We start from the raw sequence: 22,213 nt of genomic DNA, 5'->3' as shown, positions 1-22,213 counted from the left end.
GGGACGGAAGCAAATGTGTGGTGATGCCAAACAAATCAATGAACCCCACCCACACCAAATCTAACTATGACATCCACCCCCGCATTGATTAAGTACAAGTACATATCCTACACTTACCCGGCCAATGAGCAGCACCTCCTCTCTGCTAAAGAGACCTCGCCATGTCCACCTAGATGGAGATCCTGACCAGCACAGGAACTTCCGGGTGCATACAATGACTAATCTCCAGGTCAGAAGGTGAAACCACGCTTTTGATTGCAGCTGCGAATATTTGATCTCAACCATGATTAGTATTTTTTATTTTCAGATATGCAAATCTGTATTTCTACATATATTTGAAGGTAAACTTAAGGGTGTTTGATAAGAAATGGTGTCCCTGGGTTAGCAGCAGGTGAATTACAAAGGCAAAAGGCCCAGTTTGAGCCCTAGTTCACACTGACAGCAGGAGGAAAGCATTCAGCTGAACGCCCACAATTTCATTCCTGCATGTCAGTCCCGACTGTGGGGGCAACATCAGAGACATCAGTGCAGGTTTCTGCACCAATATCAATACAAATCGCACCAATTAGAACAGTGCAATTGCCACAGATTTGACATGTCAAATCACACCAATGTGAACCAGAGCTGACACATTCAAACACTGCCTATCCACCAGCTGAATTCATTACCTGCAATTCTCCACAGCTGTTAATGATAAAGGTGGAATCTTTATATATAACTTGCAGTTGTGCAGAAGCCTAGGTTTACATTGGAGCGATTGGTCATGCGATTTGAGAGAACAAATCGCATGACTATTGGCAATGGCACTGTTCCAATCGATGCAACATTTTTTTTTTGTGGCACCGCATCAATTTGCTAAAGTAGTTCCTGCACTACTTTTGCCAATTTCAGGTGCGACTTCAATAGACATTTGTGTATGAAGCCACCTGAAATCACGCTACTTCAAGTGAAGTAGCGCAATTTCAAAGTAGCATGTGAACCAGGGCAAAGAGATTAGTTTTTTGGTGCACAAATACATATTGAAATAAAATATAAAAGAGATCTTGCACTTTCCCAAAACCACCACCCACAAACACTAAAGAGAAAGAAAAGTAGAAGGAAAAAAAAACAAAAAAAAAAAAACAAAAAAAAAAAAACACACACCACAACAAAACTCAATGTACTTTTATTTTACCAGCAGAAAAAAAATAAATTTACATTTACTAGCTTCAAAAAAATTTGGACAGGATATATGGTGCTACATTTAGCAACGGAATTTTAAGGGCCCTGCTCATAGGAGCTTACAATCTAAAATTAGACAAAACCTTAGAGTGGACACAGCTTTAATTTCAGTGTATAGCGGGCAACACATCACATTATTATCTGCAAGATTATAGAAACATACTTAAAGAGGAGTTCCACCCAGGGGGGCCGTCAAAAAAAAAAAAAAAAAAATTAAAAGTCAGCAGCTACAAATACTGCAGCTGCTGACTTTTAATTGGACACTTACCTGTCCCTGGGTCCAGCGATGCGGGGGATCGAAGCCCCGCTCGTCCCCCCCCTCCGCTCGTCGGCATTTCAACTGTGGGCGCCGGCTGTGGCTTCACAGCCTGGCACCCACTGCGCATGCACGAGCGGCGCGCGCCGTGATTGGCCGCTCAATCACCTGGGACCTGTATTGGGTCCCAGATGATTGACAGGAGGGAGGGAGCAGAGCGGAGCCCTTCCTGTGCCTGGGGGGAAGTGATGTCACCAGCCCAGGCAAAGGAACAGGCAGACTACGAGGGACCACCTAGCAACAGGCATTTAGAGGTAAGTGAAAAAAAAAAATATCCAAATGTTTTTTTGTTTTTTTTTCTAGAATTTTTACAGGTATTTTTGTTTTTTGGGTGGAACCCCACTTTAACAGTCATTCTTACAAAGCATTCCCACATAATATTACAAAAGACTTATTCAAAACACCCACCACCAGCCCACAATCCACACATACATACATTGATGACCATGTTCTGCTGGAAGCTGCATTTTGGTGTACACGATTAAACAATGAGATAAAAAATAGTAGGTCAGCAGCTGCTTCCAAACGATGTTTGCATGATCAGACAGGAACAATACACACACAACATTGACAGCATGGCCACATAAACCCACTTTTGATTGAAAAAATGCACAAGAATTTCATCAAATCTCCCAATAGCATTCCTTCTCCATCACAACAAAAAACCTGACCTTCTCAGGCCAAACAAATCCCCCCTACTGCAAGCCTTTATATAAGAGAGGTTGTATTGTTAGCACACTGACACGCCCACTAGAAGTACACGCCCACCAGTATCTTTCAATCTGTCTCTTCATGTATGTCTAAAGTGATTGCACCTGATGAGCAGGAACACATAATAGTGTTCGCAACTGTGTTAGCCCTTGGCTATGTGCATCAAATCTCCAACTACAGGACAAAGATCAAAGTCCATTTGCATCCACATAAACAAAGCAACAGTTTTCTAAGCATATGTACCTGTGCAGTGTAAACCCTAAAATTTGAAATGTCCAAGTCCCTGGGCATGATTAGTGCTAATAAACATTAACATCAGTCCCTGGCTGCAATGAGCTTCCAATATAAAGTCCAAAATTAATGTTCTTACATTAGAACCTATTTCAACAGGAGACAAATAAGGTGCCAGCATGTCTTTAGATTGTGGTGAGAAACCCACACAGGGAGAACATATAAACTTCAACACAAGGATTAGCATGTTGGGGAATTAGAACCAACATCCCAGGTGCTGCTAGATAGAACTGCTACCCACTTAGCCGCCAGGCAGCCCCAAACATGTTCTCTGCATCTCTGTGGTGTGAACCAGCCCTAAGTCCATAGCCATGCTCAGTGTCACAAGCAATATACAGTATATTGGCGTAAGTATTGGGATGCCTGCCTTTAAACACACATGAACTGTAATGGCATCCCAGTATTAGTATTGGGTTCAAAACTCATTTGGCCCACCCTTTGCAGCTATAACAGCTTCAACTCTTCTTGTCCACAAGGTTTAGGAGTGTGTCTATGGGAATGTTTGACCATTCTTCCAAGTGCATTTGTGAGGTCAGGCACTGATGTTGGACGAGAAGGCCTGACCTACAGTCTCCTCTCTAATTTATCCCCAAGGTGTTCTGGTGTGTTGAGGTCAGGACTCTGTGCAGGCCAGTCAAGTTCCTCCACCCCAAAATCACTCATCCATGTCTTTATGGACCTTGCTTTGTGCACTGGTCCAAATGATTTGGTGGAGGGGGATTATGGTGCGGGGTTGTTTTTCAGGGGTTGGGCTTGGCCTCTTAGTTTCAGATAAGGGAACTCTTAAGGCGTCAGCATACCAAGACATTTTGGACAATTTCATGCTCCCAACTTTGTGGGGACAGTTTGGGGAAAGCCCCTTCCTGTTCCAACATGACTGCACACCAGTACACAAAGCAAGGTCCATAAAGACATGGATGAGCAAGTTTGGGGTGGAGAAACTTGACTGACCTGCACAGAGTCCTGGCCACAACCCGATAGAACACCCTTTGGCTGAATTAGAGTGGAGACTGCAAGCCAGGCCTTCTCATCCAACATCAGTGCCTGGCCTCACAAATGCACTTCTGGAAGAATGATCAAACATTCCCGTAGGCACACTAAACCTTGTGGACAGCCTTCCAAGAAGCTGTTCTAGCTGTAAAGGGTGGGCCAAATCAAATTTTAACCCTACGGACTAAGACTGGGCTGCCATTAAAGTTCATCTGTGTGTAAAGGCAGGTGTCCCAATACTTTTGGCTATATAGTGTATCTGGAAAAGACTTACAATGGTGGTGGAACCCTCCTACACATAAATACTACATTTAGACATAGTTAAAGGACCTGCAAGATGAGACAACTTCTTTACATGAAGTAACATGGTTGGGATTTGAACCAAGACCATCAGGGATGCTAAGACAGAAATTCTAACCTCTAAGCCACAGAGCTGCCACGTGTGATACCCTTCTACACATAACTACACATAAATACTGCATTTCTTTGGACATACAAGTGATGGAATTACATTACTCAAGAGTTATTCTTCTCGATTTATTCTGTGATATTTGGTGTTTTTTGTGGGTGAGAGTAGAATATTACCCTCAAATTTTTGGGAATTACATTTTGATTTCTGATGTTGGTACACATATCACATTTTTTGGACTCAAATTATGAATAATTGTAAATAATAAAAAGCACAAAAAACTGTGATTCATTTTAAATTTGCATTAGCAATGGTATTGTTTGTGGTTTGTAAAGACTCCTGTGTGAGTTTGGGGTAAAGATTGTTGTGAGATGAAGAGTAACAAGTGAAAGTGACAGAGAAAAATATATTTTACCAAAACATCAAAACATTCCACATTGTAGCATTATTAAAATCAAAATATTTTAAGTAGAAGCAACAATGTTGCAAAGGAAAATTTATTTCACAGAAAGATACATTTCATCTCAACATTAAAAGTTTTTTTTGTGAAAGTTAGAATTGTTCCATTAGAATCAGTGACTGAAAATTAATTTGGACTAAATTAGAGCAGATTTTAACTTCCAAAAAGTGTTCTTTAATTGGCTCTCGTTTTGGTATTTACTATAGCTCCGGGTAAAAAAGACACTTGAGGTCTGAGCATGCTCAGTTGTGCTGGCACCTAGTTGTCCAAAACGGGGAATTTTTCACTTTTCAGACTTTTAAAGATATTTCAGTGTAGAAATCACTTTTTCACACAGTTTAAAAGCAGATTATCTTTAAATAATATACCGCACATTTCAGTACCATTTAGGCAATTATATCATGCTCTAAACATTATTTCCATGTGCAATTCTCTAGGTTTTAGCAGAGTAAGGGTTTGGGCGCTATTTAGTTTCAGGGAGCTATAGTAAATTCGATTTTGGGAGTATTTTCTCACCAGCACTATAGTGAATACAGTTTTAGCGCGAATTAGCGGCAATTTGCACAAATTAGCGCCATAGCGCTATAGTAAATGACCCCCACAGTGACAACTTTTTGTAAATTTTTTTTTTTGTCATTATTCAATCACTTGGGACAAAAAAAAAATATTCAATGGGCTCAACATGTCTCTCAGCAAATTCCTTGGGGTGTCCACTTTCCAAAATGGGGTCATTTGGGGGGGGGGGTTTGTACTGCCCTGCCATTTTAGCACCTCAAGAAATGACATAGGCAGTCATAAACTAAAAGCTGTGTAAATTCCAGAAAATGTACCCTAGTTTGTAGACGCTATAACTTTTGCGCAAACCAATAAATATACGCTTATTGACATTTTTTTTACCAAAGACATGTGGCCGAATACATTTCGGCCTAAATGTATGACTAGAATTGAGTTTATTGGATTTTTTTTATAACAAAAATTTTCGGTCTTTTTCCGTTTATAGCGCAAAAAATAAAAACGGCAGAGGTGATCAAATACCATCAAAAGAAAGCTCTATTTGTGGGAAGAAAAGGACGCAAATTTCGTTTGGGTACAGCATTGCATGACCGCGCAAATAGCAGTTAAAGCAACGCAGTGCCAAATTGGAAAAAGTCCTCTGGTCTTTAGGCAGCCAAATGGTCCGGGACTGAAGTGGTTAAATTTCGTACCTGGGGGTGTCTATAGTATGCCTGTAAAGGGGCACATTTTTCCTGTGTTTAGAACAGTCTGACAGCAAAATGACATTTCAAAGGAAAAAAAGTCATTTAAAAACTACTCGTGGGTATTAATGAATCGCCGGTCCGACAATACACATAAAAGTTCATTGATAAAAACGGCATGGGAATTCCCCACAGGGGAACCCCGAACCAAAATTTTAAAAAAATGACATGGGGGGTCCCCCTAGATTCCAAACCAGACCCTTCAGGTCTGGTATGAATATTAAGGGGAACCCCGGCCAAAATTATAAAAAAAAATGGCGTGGGGTCCCCCTCAAAATCTATACCAGACCCTTCAGGTCTGGTATGGATTTTAAGGGGACCCCAGCCAAAATGAAAAAAAATGGCGTGGGGTCCCCCCAAAAATCCATACCAGACCCTTATCCAAACACGCAACCTGGCAGGCCGCAGAAAAAGAGGGGGGGACGAGAGAGCGCCCCCCCTCCTGAACCGTACCAGGCCACATGCCCTCAACATTGGGAGGGTGCTTTGGGGTAGTCCCCAAAACACCTTGTCCCCATGTTGATGAGGACAAGGGCCTCATCCCCACAACCCTTAGCCGGTGGTTGTGGGGGTCTGCGGGCGGGGGGCTTAACGGAATCTGGAAGCCCCCTTTAACAAGGGGACCCCCAGATCCCGGCCCTCCCCCCTGTGTGAAATGGTTAGGAGGTACTTGTACCCCTACCATTTCACAAAAAAACTGTCAAAAATTTTAAAAATGACAAGAGACAGTTTTTGACAATTCCTTTATTTAAATGCTTCTTCTTTCTTCTTTCTTCTATCTTCCTTCGGGTTCTTCCTTCGGTTTCTTCCTTCATCTTCTTCCTCTTCTGGTTCTTCTGGTACTTCTGGTTCTTCCTCCGGTGTTCTCGTCTGGCATCTTCCTCCTCGGCGTCTCCTTCCCTTCTTCTCCTCGGGCCGCTCCGCATCCATGGTGGCATGGAGGGACGCTCCCGCTGTGTGACGCTTCTCCTCTTCTGACGGTTCTTAAATAACGGGGGCGGGGCCGCGACTTGGGGACTTGATGGGGATTTCCCTGTGGCGTTCCCCTTGACATCAGAGGGGCGGGGTCACCGGGTGGCCCCGCCCCCCATTATTTAAGAACCGTCAGAAGAGGAGAAGCGTCACACAGCGGGAGCCTCCCTCCATGCATGGATGCGGAGCGGCCCAAAAAGAAGATGAAGAGAAGAAGATGAAGACAAGAAGATGAAGAGAAGAAGATGAAGAGAGAATCGTCACACAGCGGGAGCCTTCCTCCATGCCATCATGGATGCGGAGCGGCCCGAGGAGAAGAAGGGAAGGAGACGCCGCAAAGTAAGATGCCAGACGAGAACACCGGAGGAAGAACCAGAAGTACCAGAAGAACCAGAAGATGAAGAAGATGGAGGAAGAAACTGAAGGAAGAAACTGAAGGAAGATAGAAGATAGAAGAAAGAAGAAGCATTTAAATAAAGGAATTGTCAAAAACTGTCTCTTGTCATTTTTAACATTTTTGACAGTTTTTTTGTGAAATGGTAGGGGGACTTGTGTACCCCCTTTACCATTTCACACAGGGGGGAGGGCCGGGATCTGGGGGTCCCCTTGTTAAAGGGGGCTTCCAGATTCCGATAACCCCTCCACCCGCAGACCCCCACAACCACCGGCCAGGGTTGTGGGGATGAGGCCCTTGTCCTCATCAATATGGGGACAAGGTGTTTTGGGGGTTACCCCAAAGCACCCTCCCAATGTTAAGGGCATGTGGCCTGGTACGGTTCAGGAGGGGGGGCGCTCTATCGTCCCCCCCTCTTCTCCTGCGGCCTGCCAGGTTGCGTGCTCGGATAAGGGTCTGGTATGGATTTTTGGGGGGACCCCACGCCATTTTTTTTTTGGCGTGGGGTTCCTCTTAAAATCTATACCAGGCCTGAAGGACCTGGTATGGATTTTGGGTGGACCACCACACCATTTTTCATAAAAATTTTGGCGCAGGGTTCCCCTTAAAGTCCATAAAGTCCATCCTGCCAGGTTGCGTGCTCGGATAAGGGTCTGGTATGAATTTTGGGGGGACCCCACACCATTTTTTTTTTTTTTTGGCATGGGGTTCCCCTAATATCCATACCAGACCTGAAGGGCCTGGTATGGAATTTCGGGGGAACCCCACTCATTTTTTTTTTCTGAATTGTGTTTGTTTTCTTAATGCTGTTTTTATCAATGAACTTGTATGTGTTTTGCTGGACTGACATTTAATTAGAGCTGCACGAAGTGAACCAGCGTTAAAGAAAAAAAACAGAGGTTCGCCCGTTCAACCTATGCAAATGCTTTTACGTTGACTGACATTTACTAATATTTTGCCGGCGCACTGAACTAAAGTATTGAGCATGCGCAGTGCATAATTTCACCTCCTGCAGTTTAAATGTATTTGCCGGCACTGCCGGCTTGTTCCGAGAGAGTCACTTTCTCGTTCTATATTGGCCATATTTGTGACTTGAACAGTTAGTACAACACTTCCCCACATCACCCCACATCACCCCCATATTATTGGCACTTCTAGCTTGTTTAAATTTGAAGTTAAACATGCTGTGCACCAGGTCTATAGTGGCGTACAGATCACCTCTTCCCGTGCGCCGGGAAGAGAATAGAAAATGGGGGATCACGCTGCGTTACCAGTGCAAATGCTTTGTAAATACGAAAATGTCATTTGCGCATCGGCGTGCACCGCAAGTCATGGCGCAAATGCTTCGGAAATCAGCCCCAAAGTGGCACATAATTGTGAAGTGGAAGGAAAATGATAAATGGTTTTCTAAATTTGTTACAAAAAAATATCTAAAAAAAGTGTGGCGTACATTTGTATTCAGCCAATGAGTTAATACTTTGTAGAACTACCTTTCGCTGAAATTACAGCTGCAAGTCTTTTGGGTATGTCTCTACCAGCTTTGCACATCTATAGAGGGACATTTTTGCCCATTCTTCTTTGCAAAAGAGCTCAAGCTCTGTCAGATTGGATGGAGAGCATCTGTGAACAGCAATTTTCAAGTCTTGCCACAGATTCTCAATTGGATTTAGGTCTGGACTTTGACTGGGCCATTCTAACACATGAAAATGTTTTGATCTAAAGCATTCCATTGCAGCTCTGGCTGTATGTTTACGGTCATTGTCTTGCTGGAAGGTGAACCTCCTCCCTAGTCTCAAGTCTTTTGCAGAGTCCAGGGCAGCCATCAGAAATTGTGGGGCCACTTGGGCCTGACCACCAACATTCCCCTGGGTCTGCCCACTGGCCGTCCCACCTAATCCGCCCACTAGCCATTCCACCAAGTCCTTCAGTGCACACACTTTTATTTTAACACTCTTACAACAACATATATTAACAGTGTATTATAAGTCATCAGCACTTTCAAGGTTTAACAGTAGGAAATTAAATTTTGACCAAAAGAAACATCCCAAACCAGCAGCTGTATGCTCGCTGCCCCCCTCAAACTTGTACGCTCGCAGCCCCCCCTCACACATGTAACTTCTCAGCCCCCTCACACCTGTATGCTCTCAGCCCCCTCACACCTGTACACTCTCAGCCCCCTCAAACCTGTACAGTCTCAGCCCCCCTCACACCTGTACAGTCTCAGCCCCCCTTACATGTGTATATATGACACACACACGTACACAGGCACACATACAGACACACACGTACACAGGCACACACACATGTACACAGACACACATACACATTTATACAGACACACACACATGTACTCAGACACACATACACATTTATACAGGCACACACACACGTGTACACAGACATAAAAAGACACACACATGTACACAGGCACACACGCATATTTACACAGACACACACATGTACACAGGCACACACACACATGTACACAGGCACACAGACACACATGTACACAGGCACACACACACATGTAGACAGACATACACATATACACACACACACACATTTACACAGACACACACACACACACATGTACACACGCACACACACACACACACACACACACACACACACACACAGGTACACAGGCACACACACAACCCCCCTCCTTCACTTGTACAACAGCCCTCACTTGTAACGTGGTGTTCCTGCTCCCAGTTCTTGTGCAGCACACACGAGGAGTGCACATGTAGGAATTTACTAGAGGTGGCAGCAAAGAGCCCGATGTGAGCTCAATGACACAGAGCAGCAGCTGCCGACTCACACACATTCCGAAAGCCAGCGCAGCCACGGAGCTCCCATGCACCTGCCCCTGTCTTCTCCCATCCCTGCCAGACAGCCGGGCCCTTCTAGACGCTCAGGCCCCTTAAAAGTGTATGGACTGTACCCCCGATGGCAGAGTCTATGCCCTGGCAGGTTTTCTACTAAGATTGCCCTGTATTTGGCTCCATTCATCTTCCCATCTACGCTGAACAGCTTCCCTGTCCCTGCTGAAGAAAAGCATCCTAACAACATAATGCTTCCACCACCATGTTTCACGGTGGGGATGGTGTGTTCAGGGTGATGTGCAGTGTTAGTTTTCAGTCACATAGCGTTTTGCTTTTAGGCCAAAAAGTTCAATTTTGGTCTCATCTGTAGGGATGAGCCGAACACCCCCCGGTTCGGTTCGCACCAGAACCCGCGAACGGACCGAAAGTTTGCACGAACGTTAGAACCCCATTGACGTCTATGGGACTCGAACGTTCAAAATCAAAAGTGCTCATTTTAAAGGCTAATTTGCATGGTATTGTCCTAAAAAGGGTTTGGGGACCCGGGTCCTACCCCAGGGGACATGTATCAATGCAAAAAAAACTTTTAAAAACGGCCGTTTTTTCGGGAGCAGTGATTTTAATGATGCTTAAAGTAAAAAAAAAAAAGTGAAATATTCCTTTAAATATCGTACCTGGGGGGTGTCTATAGTATGCCTGTAAAGTGACGCGTGTTTCCCATGTTTAGAACAGTCCCTGCACCAAATGTCATTTTTAAAGGAAAAAATCTCATTTAAAACTGCTTGCGGGTTTAATGTCATGTTGGGTCATGGCAATATGGATGAAAATCAGTGAGACAAACAGCATGGGTACCCCCCAGTCCATTACCAGGCCCTTTGGGTCTTGTATGGATATTAAGGGGAACCCCGCACCCAAATTAAAATAAGGAAAGGTGTGGGGCCACCAGGCCCTATATACTCTGAACAGCAGTATACAGGCGGTGCAAACAAGACAGGGACTGTAGGTTTGTTGTTAAGTAGAATCTGTTTGTAATTTTGAACATTTTTAACGTGTTTAGCTCCAGCCAAAAAATCTTTTCTAAGCTTTTTGGAAAACATAGGGAAGGGTTATCACCCCTGTGACATTTGTTTTGCTGTCTTTCCTCCTCTTCAGAAGATTTCACCTCACTTTTTTGTCCCAATGAAAAATGTTTTTTGAAAATTTGGGTTTTTTTGTGGAACAAGGATTGGAAAGCATCAGTGGAAAGGAGAAATTGTTTTCCCATATTAACTCTTACAGGAGAGAATTTCCCTTCCTAGGGGTAGATTTCATCTCACTTCCTGTTGTCTCCTTCCGTTTGCAAGTAGGAGTCGTTTGTAAGTTAGATGTTTGAAAGTAGGGTCCTGCCCTATATACTCAGCAGAAATTTGGGCCTTAGGTGTTGCTGTGGCCACAACACTGTAAGCCCTCACAGGGCCCTGCTGTGAAATATTAGATCAAGAATTGTAATTACATGCCCCTGTTGAACAGGAGCTGAAAAATTAGGCCTTAGGCACTGGTGCTGGTGCCACAACACTGCAACCCCTCACAGACACTCTAGTTGGAACGCAGGAACGAGCCCTGCTGCAAATTATTGCATCAAAAATTGTAATTATACGCCCCTGTTAGACAGGGGCAGAAAAATTGGGCCTTAGGCACTGGTGCTGGTGCCACAACACTGCAACCCCTCACAGACACTCTAGTTGGAACGCAGGAACGAGCCCTGCTGCAAAGTATTGCATCAAAAATTGTAATTACACGCCCCTGTTAGACAGGGGCAGAAAAATTGGGCCTTAGGCACTGGTGCTGGTGCCACAACACTGCAACCCCTCACAGACACTCTAGTTGGAACGCAGGAACGAGCCCTGCTGCAAAGTATTGCATCAAAAATTGTAATTACACGCCCCTGTTAGACAGGGGCAGAAAAATTGGGCCTTAGGCACTGGTGCTGGTGCCACAACACTGCAACCCCTCACAGACACTCTAGTTGGAACGCAGGAACGAGCCCTGCTGCAAAGTATTGCATCAAAAATTGTAATTACACGCCCCTGTTAGACAGGGGCAGAAAAATTGGGCCCTAGGCACTGGTGCTGGTGCCACAACACTGCAACCCCTCACAGACACTCTAGTTGGAATGCAGGAACGAGCCCTGCTGCAAAGTATTACATCAAAAATTGTAATTACATGCCCCTGTTAGACAGGGGCTGAAAAATTGTGCCTTAGGCACTGGTGGTGGCGCCCAGAACCAAAAATGTTCTTACAAGCTATCAGCGTGATGATTGAGGAGGAAGAGGATAATTACTCAGGGATAGTCACTCAGCATCAGCATAGGCAGTCTTTGAAGGGATCTGAGATTTCAAAAAAAATTATTCGGTTACATCAGCATCAGGTGCTTGGTAGCTGGTGGTGATCCAAGACTCATTCATTTTTATGAAGGTCAGCCGATCGACCGAGTCGGTGGACAGACGCACCCTGTGATCGGTTACCACGCCTCCAGCAGCACTGAATGTGCGTTCCGAAAGAACGCTGGATGCAGGACAGGCCAGTAGCTCAATTGCATACTGTGCAAGCTCTGGCCAGTGATCCATCCTCAAGACCCAGTAACCCAGAGGATTTTCGGTGGGAAAGGTGTCCAAGTCTGATCTTGCCCCTAGGTATTCCTGCACCATGTAAAACAGACGCTGGCGATGGTTGCTGGAACCGATCATACCTTGGGGCTGCGGACCAAAAAATTGTCTGAACGCATCGGTCAGACGGCCACCTTCTCCACAGCTCCCTCTTTGACTGACCGAAGCCTCAGCAACACGTTGTCCAGAAACAGGAGTTTGTAACCTCCCAGTCTCTGGGAACGCGTTGCACAGACCTTTCTGCAAGGCCTCCCGAAGATGTTTCATCCTCTGCTCCCTCTGCGATGGCAAGATAAGGTCCGCAACCTTACCCTTGTAACGTGGATCAAGGAGGGTTGCCAGCCAGTATTGGTCCTTCTCCTTGATACCACGAATACGAGGATCCTTACGCAGACTTTGCAGGATCAGGGAGGCCATGCAGCGTAGGTTTGCTGAGGCATTCGGTCCGGAGTCCTCTGGGTCACTAAGAACGACATGGTCCGCAGCCACCTCCTCCCAGCCACGTACAAGTCCATGTGTTTCTTGGGACTGATCCCTTAAAGACTGCTGCTGATGCTGAGTGCCAGGCTCCACCTCCATACTGACACAATCTTCCTCCTCCTCCTCTTCCTCCTCGTCCTCTTCCTGTGTGATCGGCGGGCACGCAGGAACACTGTCTGGATAAAGGGGGCCTTGAGAGCTAAGGAAGTCCTCCTCTTCCTGCCTCTGTTCTGCCTCAAGTGCCCTGTCCATTATTCCACGCAGCGTGTGCTCCAACAGGTGGACAAGGGGGACAGTGTCACTGATGCATGCACTGTCACTGCTCACCATCCTCGTGGCCTCCTCGAATGGTGACAGGACAGTGCATGCATCCCTGATCATGGCCCACTGGCGTGGGGAAAAAAAACCAAGCTCCCCTGACCCTGTCCTGGTGCCATAGTCGCACAGGTACTCATTGATGGCCCTCTGCTGCGTGTGCAGCCGCTGCAGCATGGCCAACGTTGAGTTCCACCTGGTGGGCATGTCACAGATTAGGCGGTTCTTGGGCAGGTTAAACTCCTTTTGGAGGTCCGTCAGCCGAGCACTGGCATTATATGACCGGCGGAAATGCACACAGACTTTCCTGGCCTGCCTCAGGACATCCTGTAAGCCCGGGTACCTGCCCAAGAACCGCTGCACCACCAAGTTAAGGACGTGAGCCAAACAGGGCACATGGGTCATTTGTCCCTGTCGGAGGGCAGAGAGGAGGTTGGTGCCATTGTCGCAAACCACCATTCCTGCCTTAAGTTGGCGTGGCGTCAACCACCTCTGAACCTGCCCCTGCAGAGCTGACAGAACCTCTGCCCCAGTGTGGCTCCTGTCCCCCAAGCACACCAGCTCAAGCACCGCATGGCATCTTTTGGCCTGCGTACTTGCGTAGCCCCTTGAACGCCTACGGAGCACCGCTGGTTCCGAGGAAGAGGCCATGGAGGAAGAAGAAGAGGAGGGGGTGGAGGAGAGAGGTGTGTCACAATCAGCATTTTGAAGGCGTGGTGGCGGAACAACCTCCAACACTACTGCACCTTGTCCTGCATCCTTCCCAGCTGCCAGCAGAGTCACCCAATGCGCCGTGAAACTTAGGTAACGTCCCTGTCCATGCCTGCTGGACCATGAGTCAGCGGTAATATGCACCTTACCGCTGACCGCCCTGTCCAGCGAGGCATGGACATTGCCTTCCACATGCCGGTAGAGAGCCGGAATCGCCTTCCGTGAGAAAAAGTGGCGTTTGGGTACCTGCCACTGAGGAACCGCACATTCCACAAACTCACGGAAGGGGGCAGAGTCTACCAACTGAAAAGGCAGCAGTTGAAGTGCTAGCAATTTTGCCAAGCTAGCATTCAACCGCTGGGCATGTGGATGGCTGGGAGCAAACTTCTTTCGGCGGTGCAGCAGCTGGGGCAGGGAAATTTGCCTGGTACAATCTGACGTCGGTGTACCAAAAGCAGATTGCCCACAAGTACTTGGCTGTGACACACCTAATTCTACACCTTCATTCCTCTCACTGCAGGTCTCAGAGAGGACTGAAGGTCTAGTGGGGTTGGAAATCTCAGCTGATGAGGAGCAAGGAGAGATCCTCTTTGTTCTTTGGTGTGGGTCTTTTAGATACGCTTGCCAACGAACTGCATGGCAGGTCAACATATGTCTGGTCAAGCATGTGGTACCCAAGCGGGAGATGTTTTGGCCACGCGAGATACGCTTGAGACATATGTTGCAAATAGCAGCGGTGCGATCTGATGCACTCGTCTCAAAAAAGGCCCACACCAAAAAACTTTTTGAATAACGCGCAGAGACTGCAGCGCCCTGCACATGTGGAGCTTTGGGGTGTGATGCAGTCAATGTGCTGCCCTTAGGCTGGCCCCTGGAGGGCATCCTGCCTCGTTGGTGATGTGCTGCCGCCTCCTCCTCCTCCTCCTCCTCCTCCTCCTCCTCCTCCTCTCTCCTATCAGGCACCCACGTTGAGTCAGTGACCTCATCATCCCCTCCCTCCTCATCACTGGAGCAAACCTGGCAGTATGCTGCAGCAGGGGGAGCATGACTGCCAGATTGCTGTCCTTCTTGGGCACCCCCTCTGTCCGCGCTCATGTTACTGCCTTCATCGAGCTCAGTATCGTCATCAGAGCCTTCCAAACGCTGGGCATCCTCCTGGAGCATGTACCCAACACTGTGGTCAAACAGTTCGAGGGAATCCTCATGAGGACATGGTGGAGCTAGAGAAGGAGTCACTGATGACATTGAGCTGAGGGAAGAGGCCGCTGCTTTGCCAGACAAAGCACCCTGGGCATGGGTGAGAGAGGATGAGGAGGATGAGGACGGCTTGGTCATCCACTCGACCAAGTCTTCCGCATGTTGCGGCTCAACACGGCCAGCTGCCGAAAAAAAGGCCAAGCGTGTCCCATGGCCACGTGCTGATGAGGATGCACCGTCTCCACGACCAGCACTAGACACAGAGCCTGCTTGCCCTCTCTTATTGGCTTGTGACTGTCTGCCTCTCCTTCTTGGCCTTCCAGACATACTAATGGCCTGTAGCTGCACTAAGCTGGGATAGAACACCTGTAATTTTCTTCAAGTAGCTTTATATACTGTAACCAGACAAGCCTGCCTGTCAGTAGGAAGATAACAGGAACGGATCTAGCTGAACACTGTGAGCAGGACGCACTGTACTAAATGTAAATAGTCTAGCTGCCTGACCGTGGTACTAATAGGATCAAATAGAACACCTGTAATTTTCTTCAGGTAGCTTTATATACTGTAACCAGACAAGCCTGCCTGTCAGTAGGAAGATAACAGGAACGGATCTAGCTGTACACTGTGAGCAGGACGCACTGTACTAAATGTAAATAGTCTAGCTGCCTGACCGTGGTACTAATAGGATCAAATAGAACACCTGTAATTTTCTTCAGGTAGCTTTATATACTGTAACCAGACAAGCCTGCCTGTCAGTAGGAAGATAACAGGAACGGATCTAGCTGAACACTGTGAGCAGGACGCACTGTACTAAATGTAAATAGTCTAGCTGCCTGACCGTGGTACTAATAGGATCAAATAGAACACCTGTAATTTTCTTCAGGTAGCTTTATATACTGTAACCAGACAAGCCTGCCTGTCAGTAGGAAGATAACAGGAACGGATCTAGCTGTACACTGTGAGCAGGACGCACTGTACTAAATGTAAATAGTCTAGCTGCCTGACCGTGGTACTAATAGGATCAAATAGAACACCTGTAATTTTCTTCAGGTAGCTTTATATACTGTAACCAGACAAGCCTGCCTGTCAGTAGGAATTTAACAGGAACGGATCTAGCTGAACACTGTGAGCAGGACGCACTGCACTAAATGTAAATAGTCTAGAAGATAACAGGAACGGATCTAGCTGAACACTGTGAGCAGGACGCACTGCACTAAATGTAAATAGTCTAGAAGATAACAGGAACGGATCTAGCTGAACACTGTGAGCAGGACGCACTGCACTAAATGTAAATAGTCTAGAAGATAACAGGAACAGATCTAGCTGAACACTGTGAGCAGGACGCACTGCACTAAATGTAAATAGCAGGAACGGATCTAGCTGAACACTGTGAGCAGGACGCACTGCACTAAATGTAAATAGTCTAGAAGATAACAGGAACGGATCTAGCTGAACACTGTGAGCAGGACGCACTGCACTAAATGTAAATAGTCTAGAAGATAACAGGAACGGATCTAGCTGAACACTGTGAGCAGGACGCACTGCACTAAATGTAAATAGCAGGAACGGATCTAGCTGAACACTGTGAGCAGGACGCACTGCACTAAATGTAAATAGTCTAGAAGATAACAGGAACGGATCTAGCTGAACACTGTGAGCAGGATGCACTGCACTAAATGTAAATAGTCTAGAAGATAACAGGAACGGATCTAGCTGAACACTGTGAGCAGGACGCACTGCACTAAATGTAAATAGCAGGAACGGATCTAGCTGAACACTGTGAGCAGGACGCACTGCACTAAATGTAAATAGTCTAGAAGATAACAGGAACGGATCTAGCTGAACACTGTGAGCAGGACGCACTGCACTAAATGTAAATAGTCTAGAAGATAACAGGAACGGATCTAGCTGAACACTGTGAGCAGGACGCACTGCACTAAATGTAAATAGCAGGAACGGATCTAGCTGAACACTGTGAGCAGGACGCACTGCACTAAATGTAAATAGTCTAGAAGATAACAGGAACGGATCTAGCTGAACACTGTGAGCAGGACGCACTGCACTAAATGTAAATAGCAGGAACGGCTCTAGCTGAACACTGTGCGCAGGACGCACTGCACTAAATGTAAATAGCAGGAACGGATCTAGCTGAACACTGTGAGCAGGACGCACTGCACTAAATGTAAATAGCAGGAACGGATCTAGCTGAACACTGTGAGCAGGACGCACTGCACTAAATGTAAATAGCAGGAACGGATCTAGCTGAACACTGTGAGCAGGACGCACTGCACTAAATGTAAATAGCAGGAACGGATCTAGCTGAACACTGTGAGCAGGACGCACTGCACTAAATGTAAATAGCAGGAACGGATCTAGCTGAACACTGTGAGCAGGACGCACTGCACTAAATGTAAATAGCAGGAACGGATCTAGCTGAACACTGTGAGCAGGACGCACTGCACTAAATGTAAATAGCAGGAACGGATCTAGCTGAACACTGTGAGCAGGACGCACTGCACTAAATGTAAATTGCAGGAACGGATCTAGCTGAACACTGTGAGCAGGACGCACTGCACTAAATGTAAATAGTCTAGAAGATAACAGGAACGGATCTAGCTGAACACTGTGAGCAGGACGCACTGCACTAAATGTAAATAGCAGGAACGGATCTAGCTGAACACTGTGAGCAGGACGCACTGCATTAAATGTAAATAGTCTAGATAGAAGATAACAGGAACGGATCTAGCTAAACTGAATACAGTGTATATATATATATGCAACACCTGGGATGCATATATATACACAATACACTGTAAGTGCAGCTAACTGACTGACTGTTCTGCCTAATCTATCTAACTCAAATCAAATGACACTGTCTCTCTCTCTCTCTATCTCTCAGCACACCGGAACACACACTACACAGGGCCGCCGTGCAGGCGGCCTTATATAGTGTGGGGTGTGTACTAAATCCCCTGAGCCATAATTGGCCAAAGCCACCCTGGCTTTGGCCAATTACAGCTCTCTCTACTGACGGCGCTGTGATTGGCCAAGCATGCGGGTCATAGTGCATGCTTGGCCAATCATCAGCCAGCAATGCACTGCGATGCCGCAGTGAATTATGGGCCGTGACGCGCCACACGAATTTAGCGCGAACGGCCCATAACGTTCGCAATTCGGCGAACGATCGAACAGCCGATGTTCGAGTCGAACATGGGTTCGACTCGAACACGAAGCTCATCCCTACTCATCTGACCAGAGCACCTTCTTCCATGTTTGCTGTGTTCCCCACATGGCTTCTCGCAAACTACAAATGGGACTTATGGCTTTCTTTCAACAATGATAAGAAAAGAGCTAAGCACACCAACGCAGGATGGGGAACCATTTCTTCAAGAGCTTATATTCAATTTCTAAATGAAAATGGAGAGACATTAATTAAGTATATATACATAGATATAATTCCATAGATCATGCATCAGGTTATATACAGTGGGGACGGAAAGTATTCAGACACCCTTACATTTTTCACTCTTTGTTATATTGCAGCCATTTGCTAAAATCATTTAAGTTCATTTTTTTTCTCATTAATGTACACACAGCACCCCATATTGACAGAAAAACACAGAATTGTTGACATTCTTGCCGATTTATTAAAAAAGAAAAACTGATTCATCACATGGTCCTAAGTATTCAGACCCTTTGCTCAGTATTTAGTAGAAGCACCCTTTTGATCTAATACAGCCATGAGTCTTTTTGGGAAAGATGCAACAAGTTTTTCAGACCTGGATTTGGGGATCCTCTGCCATTCCTCCTTGCAGATCCTCTCCAGTTCTGTCAGGTTGAATTGCTAAGCCGCCCCTATTTCTCCTTTGAACCCGGTTTGGACCTATGGGTGTCTGGATAGAACTCTCTGATCGATCGGGTAATCAAGACACACACATGGGATGGTGAATCAAAATTACAATGGTTTACTGGGTTTGCATATATCTTATACACTTACAGAGAGAGAGAAAAACCTCCCTCTTATTATCAGCCAATGAGATTGAAGCATAGACTTTATGAAAAAATAAGCATAAAACGTCATAATTTGCATATTCTGCCTAGAGATATTCCTCAGGCTATATCTAAATATAAGTTCATATAAATATATATATATATGACCACGTATGCTAGGCAATCTGCCAATGTTCCAGACACCCAACTTCTAACATGTTATAACTTTGTTATTCATTGTCTATATTAAAATGTCAGGCTAACCACACGTACATCCTGTTCAAGTACATAGCTCGCAAATAATCTTTGCACTTTTAATTTTCTGCATAAGAAAGCAAAATACATTTTTTCTTGTATAACATATCTTAAAGCAGCACTCTAACATCCTTACAATCCCTCCTTTGATCATAACAGACGAAAAGTCTGTATTGATCACCAATATTATTCATTATACCATCTGTTTTGTGTAAAGCATAGAAACAAAAGAACATATTATACATGTCATTGAAAAAGCTGATAGGCCGATTGAAAAGTTTCTTTTAGGGGGGGGGGGGGGGGGAAGAATCTGGCAAGTCAAGGGGAGAACCAGAGTCTGTAGGGGGGTTTCTGTTATTGAGAATTAGAGTTCCATTGTTTCATCTGTGGACATGTATATTTTTCAGTGATCAGGGGCTTTCTTTATCCTTGATTTGTGGATCCATTGTGGGCTCTGGTCAGTCAGGACTGCTGTTCTTGCAACTTTCAATACTTCAAAAGATCCTTGGAAGATCGGGCCCGTGTGTCTTCTTGCTTCTAGTTGCTTGACCAACACCCTGTCTCTGGGTATAAAAGGATGTGTTGGTTCTGTGGAGAGAGGAGGAAAGGTGACAGCTACCTTGTCATAATTTTCTGTAAAGCTACTTACCAGGTTTTTCACGTACTCTTCCTGTAAAGAATATAGATTAGGTTCCTCTCCTATTTCTATCTATTTCCTCTGTATTGGTTTTCCCATTAATATCTCATAAAGGGATAAGCCGTTTCTGGAATGAGGTGTGGTACGAATTTGGAAAAGTATTGCGGGAAGAAAAGCTAACCAGTTTCTCAAAGTTCCTCCTGTCGCTTTCTTTAGTTTATCTTTTATATTTCTGTTCATCTTTTCTACTACTCCTGCACTTTGGGGATGATAAGGGATGTGTAGTTTCCATTGAATACCTAACAAATTAACCAGCGAGTGCATTCCCTTTTGCTATTTCTGTTTTATCATATGAGTGCCCGCGAACCTTAATTACATTAATGTGGCGAGGAAGAAGGAGCGCTTTCAATAAAGCGTCCACATGCTATCAGTGTAAACATTCACATCCTGTCCTTCAAAGAGCTGACATGCTCTAGTAAGAGCAATTAGTTCTGCTTGTTCCGCTGAAGTTACTCGCAGTGGTTTACTTTCTAAGATAATGTCTGGGAGCATGAATACTGAGTAACCAGTCTTGTATGTGTGATCGTCAGGACATGTACAGCTACCGTCTACAAACACATGTAGGTAATCAGGGTTGGGGGTGTCTTTTAAATCAGAACGTGGTGAAGTAGATTCTAAAAGCTGTTGATTACAGTCATGGTGAGGAATAGTATCAGTTTCTGAAAGATGCAAGGGAGAGTGTAGAAACCTGACTTGTGGTGTGGTCTCTGAACATGATTTGATTTCAAGATGTTGTGTGTTAAAGAGTATAACTTCATAGCCACTTGTACGTTGTGCTGTCATGTGCTGAGTACTCATGTTCTGCATAAGGTGAACTACCGAATGTGTTGTGTATAATGTTGTCTGCCCTCCCAATGTTAATTTGGATGCCTCCTTTACAGCCATTGCACAAGTGAGAGCTTGAAGGCAAGAGGGCATCCCCTGAACCTGCATGAGTAATTTTTTTTACAGATATGCAACTGGTCTCAAAACCCCACCATGTCGTTGTGCTAGAATTCCTGCAAATGCTGGACCTGAGACTGCACAATATAAACACAATAGTTTATTATGGTCAGGTAGACCTTGAGAGGGGCGCAGTGAGGGTGGCAAATGCTTGTAGCATTTCCTCAGTCCAATGAATCATTTTTCGAGAGCCCAACAACGTAGCTGCTCTAAGGATCGAATCCCAGTGTGAGCAATCAGGTATCCATTGTCTGCAGTAGACAATCGAGCCGAGGAAGGAGAGAAGTGCAGCCTTCTCCTTCAGGGGACTGAGGCATGTAAGTACTTTGACCCGAGCTGGTGACACCAAACATTCCCCTTGTTTGATTATACACCCTAAATACTCAACCTGCGACCTGCATCACTGGATCTTTTTGCAAGACACCTAGTGACCTTCTGAGGCGAGGCGATGCTCAGATTTGGACTCACAGCATCCCTGGATCTCACTACACAGCAGTAGGTCATCTACATATTGAAGCAGTATGGAACCCTGAGGAGGTGTCCAGTCCTCAAGGGTTTCAATACCATAGAGAAGGCTGCTGGGCTGTCAACAAATTCTTGTGGGAGCCGTGTCCAATTGACCCGGCCCCAAACAAATCAAAGATCCTTTGTGCGTCCTCCCCAACCTGCACACTAGAAAAAAATGTGTTCCATGAACTAACTATTTCCTTTAGTATGCCTTCCTTTTTGTATTCTTCAATCAATGGTGAAATGCCCTGCAGTTTTTTTCTGTAAGGGGATATTGTTTTTGGAAGTGTGATATTGTGTTGGGTTTGAAAGTAGGAGAGTAAGGTGTACAATTAAGATGTCCTACAGAGGTTTTGTCCTTAGCCCAAATTGGGTGATTTTCTAGCGGTCCAGGTAGAATGTAATGTCCCCTTAAGTCTTGATATTTAGGATCAGTCAAGTCACATAGTGGAGACTTTGCTGTCAATCCACCTTCTTGGTCAAATCTTGATTCTTAAAGCAGACATTAAGGGGGTCATTTACTATAGCGCTATGGCGCTAATTCGCGCAAATTGCCGCGAATTAGCGCTAATTCGCGGCAATTTAGCGCGAATAATTCACGCTAAAACGGTATTCACTATAGCGCTGGT

This window comes from Aquarana catesbeiana, linkage group LG06, assembly GCF_042186555.1.
Source record: "Aquarana catesbeiana isolate 2022-GZ linkage group LG06, ASM4218655v1, whole genome shotgun sequence".
NCBI lineage: Eukaryota > Metazoa > Chordata > Amphibia > Anura > Ranidae > Aquarana > Aquarana catesbeiana.
Note: the sequence above shows the minus strand (reverse complement) of the source record.